This window comes from Arachis hypogaea, chromosome 13 (genome assembly GCF_003086295.3).
Source record: "Arachis hypogaea cultivar Tifrunner chromosome 13, arahy.Tifrunner.gnm2.J5K5, whole genome shotgun sequence".
Lineage (NCBI taxonomy): Eukaryota > Viridiplantae > Streptophyta > Magnoliopsida > Fabales > Fabaceae > Arachis > Arachis hypogaea.
Window position 1 is genome coordinate 119,183,297 of NC_092048.1, and position 8,478 is coordinate 119,191,774.

The following is an 8,478-nucleotide window of genomic DNA, read 5'->3' on the forward strand; positions in this document are numbered from 1 at the left end:
ATGACCTAAGAAACTCATTTCTTCATTTATTCAATCCCCTTGGCCAAGGTTTTATTCATCTCAATCATTATAATCATAGAGCTCAAACTCTTTACCAAGAGTTGATAGATTCCTTATTGACTAATCATTAATTCTACAAGTATTTAAATCATACCCAATATCCATTCAACTAGCACCCTAGGGTATTAGGTGTCCGGAATCAAAATATAATAAATATATTGTTAATTACTATGATAGTCGCAGGTCAAAGGAAACTCTATTACCATGTTCATCTTGAGAATATCCTATTGACAAATATGTGGTAATTATAACCATTAAAAATTCTCAGAGTGAGTCAGTTCAATGGTCATATCTCTATATGCACCATCTATATATATAATTTAATAAATGAGATCTATTAATCTTCATCCAATGAAAACCATTATATATATATATATATATATATATATATATATATATATATATATATATATATATATATATATATATATATATATATATTGATCTTTTTGGATTATTAATGTCCTTTTTAATAATCCTATGATCAAGAACAATTTAGATTAAATTATAAAAGATTTATCTCTCAATATTATGATCACTATCACAATGATAAATCTCTAAATTTAATCAAGGACCTTATTATATTAACATTTTAATATAATAACAATAACAAATTATTTGACACGTGATTGATTGGATTGTGGTCATACTACTTATTCCCAACATATAAAATATATATTGAAATACAAATACATATTAAAAATAAATCGAACAACACATGTATTTATATATAAATACATTAGTGACTAATTTTGATGACTGATTTTGGTATATAAATAGTATTTTTAAACTCTAAATATCTCAAATATTTTACCATGTAAAGGATACACAATCCAATAAAGAATTATCTTAAAAGTACCTTTCAACAAAAAATTATCTAAACATCAATTTCAATATCTAAACAACAAAAATATCTTAAAAAATGCCAACTTGTAAAATTTATCCATGCCAGCAGAATTTGGCATGTAATTACCATAGACAATAAATCGTAGCATCCTATAGCTACATCTTGTGGTTTCCTATAGCTATGCTACTCTGGATTTGAGGAAAAGAATGCCTGTAAATAAATTTATTTAGTTTGATTTGTGTATTATGACCTTCAACTTAGAACCTTTCCCTTCTTCACAGTAATTTAAAAATTTGGATCATCCTTAACAAAGTTTAATAAAAAACTCAAAGCTGAGGTCTTACAATCAAGTTTGGTTTGGGAAACCCTCTTCATCATTCGTGAGTAAAGCCTTTTGAGTTGTGGAATGTTGTAACTGTCGCTGCGCTCGACAAAAAGCTGCTTAATAGACTGCAATCTTGTTGAAAGTTCAGTATCTGATATCGTGGCGTCTTCAAGATTGCTACCATGAACACTTTCATTTGTATCCGTTCCATGCAAATTCCCATCAGTTGATTGGGTTTGACTCTTGGATGGTAAAGGCTCTTGTCCTGACTTATCTTTTGCTATTTAAACCCAATTTTGGAAACTTCATATAATTAGTATTTGATTAAAGGAAAATAGTGAACGATCAATTGATAATTTGCAACCAAGCAACATGGAACCCAGCGTATTTAGACGCATGCATACAGAAGTGGTAACCAAATACTAAAAGGGAGTAAATGGAATCCAGAAGTTCTACAGATTCGTCACTGATGTAACATTCATGATTATCATGCCTCAGGTCCACTCATGATGGCTAAAACACCATTAATATTAGGTACAATTCGAATGAGTTCCAGATATTATAATTTATTAATTTTACATTGGAACATAAATAACAAGCATACTGTAAATGAATCTATCCATACCTCCACGTGCAAATGATTTACCAAATCAAAGACTTTAAAAAGTGCTCACAACTTTCTCAACCAAACATGAACATAAAAAACCACTTTTGCTCTTAATTTTTCTACAAATGGTCAATTTATCAGATTTACTTAACTTTCATGTGAGATCCTTCTAAGTTCCAAAGCATTAGTTTAGATACAAAATTATTTGATGCCACTGGAGGTGAATTATATAGATTAAAGTATACAAAGTGATGTACCGAACCACTAAATAAATCATCAGCAAGTTAAAAGGACAGATACATATTCCTAACATATGATCAAGATGAGAAGGTAGCCATTACCCTTTGTGAAGAATTTCTATGCATGGCTCCTTATTTGTCCAGCAGTCTTGGTTCCTATTATCCTATATTCTTTGTACAACCAAATCAAAACACCAAAAAAGAAAAGGAGAGGGGAAGATAGGAAGAAAAAGAGATTCCAATTAACATTAAAAAAAGAAAAATGTCAGCAGCTGACATCAAATTTCTCAATTCTGAGTTTGGATATACTTTGATTTTAATTGGCAATCTAAACTGAACATATGCATCAGATGAAATGCCAAAAGATTAAAAAATAAAAAATTAGGTGTTGATCGGTTGTAAAATATTACCTTCTTTATGCGCTGCTATGCTCACCATTTTTTTAAGATCATTCAGTACATACTTGACTCATCAAAAGGATAAAAAAGTCTATCCAACAACTATTAATCTATCCCCTTCGGCAACACCACCAAGAATGGATCACTAATTGTGAGATGTACAAACAAAACAAAGCACAATCAATCACATGTGGTTCCTGCCAAATAACCACCATTACATATTTCTGAGTTCTCTTTGCCATCAGCGCCTAAACTTGCTGTTTATGCCTTACTGATTGTGCTTGTTCTTCTTTTTCTGAGACATGACAACCCATTTGGCAGTTGGATAATGCTTTCCAACACCACCCAAGCTTCTCACTTATAATATAAGGCAACGTAACCTACAGCTTTCTTTTTTTCTCCTTCTTCTTCCTTCACCCTTCGAAGAAGAGAACAAACAGAGAATAAAAATAGTAAGATATTTTTTTAATTTGAGAATCAAAACAAAATCAAGATTTGAGAAGGTAAATATGAAGAAGTGCAAACTATGCAAGGTTAAGGCTAGGACTTTCTGTGAGTTGGACCAAGCTAGCTTATGCTACAATTAGAAAGCAGCAATAAAACCCTAGCAAATAAAAATAGATACCTTATATGCACCGGTTGAAGATGGTTCAAAGTTGCTGGAAAGGGTGCCGTCGTAATCACTGCAAATCAGCCATACCACCATTAACTCCTCTGCCAACCCAACCCAGTCTAACTTCAACCTCCAGCCAAAACAGAAGCAGATTAAACATAAATAAATAGTTTTCTGTTGTTTTTTTAAATATATATATATATATATATATATATATATATATATATATATATATATATATAATAAATTTCTATTTTTTTTTAAATTACCTCTGTAACACCACCGAAGGTAGGATCTCAAGCTCTCCGTTCTCTTCATCGGTGTCGTCAACTTGCTGTCAGCTGATCCTTCTTCACTAACAGCTGTAACACCACTCACCACTGCCGCTGTTCTTTCTACTTGACGCTGCATCAACAGCCACCGTCACCTTGACTAATTGTTCTTCATCTCTGCTGCTCGCCAAAAACAAACTCAGAGCCTCTGCTGTCGTCTTCTATTTTTTTCACCAAACGCTTTCCCAACTGCAGCACCGACCACCGCCATTCTACTCCTTCCATCACCGTGAGCTCCTTCTTCCTTACCGGCGATAATCTCTGTATTTTGAACTACCATTCCATTTGTGTTTACTCAATATGTAGGAAGATAGATATATGGTTGTACACTTGTCGCACAACTAACCATCTACTGTTCTAAGATTGTATATAGGAAGATAGATAGATAATAGATAGATAGATATAAAAGCTCTTTTTCTTTGTGACATGGCTTATCGTTTTGTTTGTTAAAATCTCGTATCAACTCTTCCATTTGTTTTAAGCTCCAATTTTTTAATACTCATCAATAACAGATAGCTTATATCACCAGGTTGGTACCTCATAAGTTCATATTATTTCTTTGACCACCAAGAGAGAACAAATGTATCAACATATCATTTTTCCCACTGCCTAGTATGTTGATCACTGAAAGCTGGTAATCATTTATTTATCACAAGAAATAAACAATAAAAATGTATCAATTTTGATTTTGTTTAGTCATAAAAGAATCATTTATGACCATGAATCCATAATTTGAAGATGCCAATACTATGGTATGAATCATTCATACACCAATTATCAGCATATTTCATCTGGTTCAACGGGTAAAGCATCCAGTTTTGGATCCAAAAACAACAAAATTAAAAGGAAATGGTACGCATTAAATTACATATTACATTCTCTCCCCCTTAATTTTATCCTAAAATAATAGATTTGAATCTAAGGTCAGATCTTCATCACAAGCATAAATTTACTGTGCGCAAAGGAACACTAGTAAATGATGGTTAATCCTACAAATCCAGCCTGGGCATGTGAATATGAAATTGGCAATAATCATAACAGGTAGTATAATTTTGTAAAAAATTAGATAAATAATCACTAAATTAGCAAAGCAATAAGAACATATAAATTCTCAAAAGTCAAAACTCATAAAGAAGGCATAGGAGTTGACTAGAATCAAACCATTATTCAGAAGACAACTTGTCCGTTAGGCTTTGATTAACTGAAAGAGCTACTTGGAAGGCCAGGATATGGTGGTGAAACTAAGCTTTCGTGATAAATAAAGACGTACAATCCTATTGAAGGAGTAGATTTCAATACAGGAAATTCAAAGCTACCATTATCCAAATTATACAGAACTATCCTTAAACTTGATGCAACCGCCACAAGAATATTATTTCCCCAGATATACAATGGACGTAAATGATAATCAGTTAGACGCGAAAGGCAGGGGATGATGGCCAATTTAGTCCAAAATGTAGGCACTCCATACTCCTTCATGATCCACACGAACCAATGAGTTTTCTCATGATTAAAGCAATATGCAAGGCAGTTCCTCAGCTCACATAACCCTGGGAAGTTGAAGGTTTTATCATCCGGATCACTGAGGGGCAGGGAAAACTCACTAAAAGTCTCCTTCACCAAGTCATGGGAAAAAACCAAGCAATCCAGGATCCAGTTAAGGGTAGCGGTGCCAGGCACAAATACCCCTTTACGATCACCCTTTATGCTGCTAAATGGGATACCTTGAATGGCTCTCTTGGAAGGGTTGCGGCAAAATGTATGAATTTTGGTCGTATGATACCCCATGTGATTTACAATCACAACAAGCTTGTACTTGTCATTCACATGATCATAGCCGACGCCGAAATCCGAAAAGAAATCCCCACATTCCACCGATGGGATTGTCAAGAGACAGATGAGAGAGATCGAGGAGAGAGAGAGAGAGAGAGGATAGGAAGAAGAGAGAAGAAGATGAAGAATACTGAAATTTTCAGAGGCGTGAACGAGAGGGTTTTTAAATTCAGTTGAAGAACAATTTTGGTTTTTTGTTTTTTTAATATGTTTAACACAGATGAAGAACAATTTTGATTTTTTTTTTAATATGTTTTTGTTTTGTTGTTTCAATTATTTGAAACTATAAAATTAGGATTAATTAAATTTTAAAATTTGATTAATTTAAAAGAGTATTTTTGTCTAATCAAATAAAGGAAGGACGTTTAAGTCTTTTTATAAAATTAAATAAATAAATATTTTTTATTTTTATTTAATTAAAAGGGTATTTTAGTAAAAGTGGTGATATAATATATATTTAAAAAAAAAATAAATACTGACGTGGAAACTAAATTCCACGTGGCTTATTACTACTTGTCCATATTTTAAACGTATCGGTACGTATGAATTTATCATCGTACCGTAACAATCATCAAAAATAAATTATATAAAAATTAGAACTAAATTATAGATACGCTAAAATTCATATATCATATATAGATATAATTTTTTAAAATTCTAGGCGATGAAGGCTACTATTTGCCCTTTTTATATCTGTCCCTACAGCTGCACATTAGAAAATGATTATCTTTCGTACCATTCTATTTCATGGAACAAAAAATAAACTGCTTGTAATATATTTTTAAAAAAATTATTCTAAAAGATTATTAAAAAGATTTAATTATTAAAAAAATTAGTACCAAAATTATTAAAAAAAATTAAAATATTTAAAAAAAACTATTTTTTAAAAATAAAGATAGATATATCTTTAAATTATTATTTATTTATTTTTTTCTATAAACATATTTTTTAATTATTTATTATATTCAAATTTTTATTAATATAATTTTATCTATAACAAAAATTTATTATTGTAAAATATAAATCATCAATTTATCATTAATAAATAATTTTATTATTTCACTGTTTTCTTAAAATCTGAGCCAGCAAATTAGTAACAATATAAGAATAATAAAAATAAATGACTTTCATTGATTTTTTTCAAATTTGAAATGCATAGCTAAACTATAGCTCACTTTAGACATCATCATTATTTCTTCGTTGTTATAATTATTTATATATATTTTTAAATTAATTTTGTCTTCTTTTTGTAAGGAATTAACCTTGATGTTGTTAGAAAATGTGAATTTCGTCTTCATTGACCTTACAAAATTAAATTTGATATAGGATTTAACATGACTATCAATATAAAAGCTTTATGAAATTGGTACATTATAATTGGAGCAAGTTACATAAATAAATAATTTAGAGATTAAATTTATAAAAATATAACTTTTAAAAATAGGTAACATTTTTAATCTTAAACCAACTTTATGTAAATTAATACATCTTATCACGGTTTATTATTTATACGTAATTATTATAGGATATTACAGATTATACTCAAAACACACATCATCATAATTTACTATATCGCAAATTATGAGTGCAACAAATTACATATAAATAATAAATTATGATAGAGTGTAGCGATCTACATAAGAATTAGTTTAGGATAAGAATGTAACTTATTTTTAAAAGTTATATTTGTGTAAATTTGATTTTCAAATGATTTATTTATATAACTTGTCCTTTTAATTAAATTGAGTTCTTTTCATAATTCACAAAAAATAATAATAAAAAAAATAAAAAAATATATTTTCTATTTTCCTCTCTTAGTTTTTGTTCTGAGATGGTTGTGTTGGGTTTGAATGTAAAGTAAAAGTATAAAATAAATGACAAAATTATTTACGATAAAATTTAAATAGAAAGTAGAGTAAGACTAAAAAATTAATTTGATGTACTGAAATATAGTTAAAAAAATAGAAAAAAAAAGATTCAATTAAAATAAACAAATAATTTAAGAATATATTTATCTCTTTAATAAAAATATTTAATTTTTTAAAATATTTTATAATTAATCATTCTTAATAATTTTGATAAAGATAGATTTCTTATAATTAAATTTTTCTAACTATTTTTTAGGAGAAATTTTTTATAGAGTAAAAATCCAATCCGATTTTTATCCAAAAAAATTTTTGGTTCTTAACCCTTTTATTTTAGGACAACATGATCTATCTGTTAAAAAATTTGTTAAATAGTAACGAAAATTAGTTTTGTAAGGATTTTATTTGTAATTTGTGGGGTTTTAAACTCTTACAAACTATTGATAAGTTTATTTTTAAAAATTTTTTTCAATGATGGTAGTTAAGTGGATCAAGACCATTGTTAAAAATGATATCGCATGAAAAAAAAAGTAGTTACAATAACAAAATCTTTTAAAGAAAAAAAAAAAAACATCAAACAAAAAAATAAAATAAAATAATATTAATGTTGATGATATTTGTATTGATAATGATGATAACAAAAGAAATAATAATGATGATAAAATATGGTTATACAATAGAAATAATAAAAGTACAAGAAAAAATGATGAGAATGAAAAAAGTGATGATAGTAATGGTCATTGTTTGGTTATATTATTGAAAAAAATTCACAAATTATAAATAAAACTTCCACAAAATTAATTTTTATTACTATTTAACCGATTTTTTAATTGAAAAATTATATTATCCTAAAATAAAAAAAATTAAAAAATAAAATGCTCTTTTTTTGAACAAAAAACACCTCATTCTTGATAAAAATAGATAAGAATCGGGGGTCTTTACTCTTTTTTATATTTTATTTACTTATTTATTTCATAATGTCTATCTCATTTATATTTTTGAAAATTTAAGTTCAATTTGTATACAGTTTCAACATGAAAGAAATATATAAAAATAAATATACAGTTGTCAAGTCAAATACTCAAATTAGACTAAAAGTTGAATATAATTAACTTATCCAAAAAGCAAAATAAAAGAATCAGATCAGTTATAATGAGTCATGAGAACAACAAACGCATAAGTAATAAGATAAGACAAAACATTAAAAAAAAAGAAAAGAAAAGAAAAGAAAAAGGTCCATGTACGTAGCAAAAAATCTCTCCTCGTATTTAGAGAGAGAGAGAGAGCGATCTGTACAAATTCTATTTCCCAAAATCACATTCCATTATTACAAAATAATGACTACAAAACTAGGAATCC

General features: G+C 28.4%; 1 long non-coding RNA gene across 1 annotated transcript; it reads right to left on the minus strand.

Annotated features, from left to right (window-relative positions):
- Positions 1–990: 990 nt before the first annotated feature.
- On the minus strand, positions 991–3,515 carry LOC114925076 (uncharacterized). The gene is made up of 5 exons (XR_011869914.1): positions 3,359–3,515; positions 3,102–3,212; positions 2,489–2,894; positions 2,181–2,242; positions 991–1,512 (listed from the first exon to the last, which is right to left on the minus strand). It is a non-coding gene; the product is annotated as an uncharacterized lncRNA (long non-coding RNA).
- Positions 3,516–8,478: the final 4,963 nt, after the last annotated feature.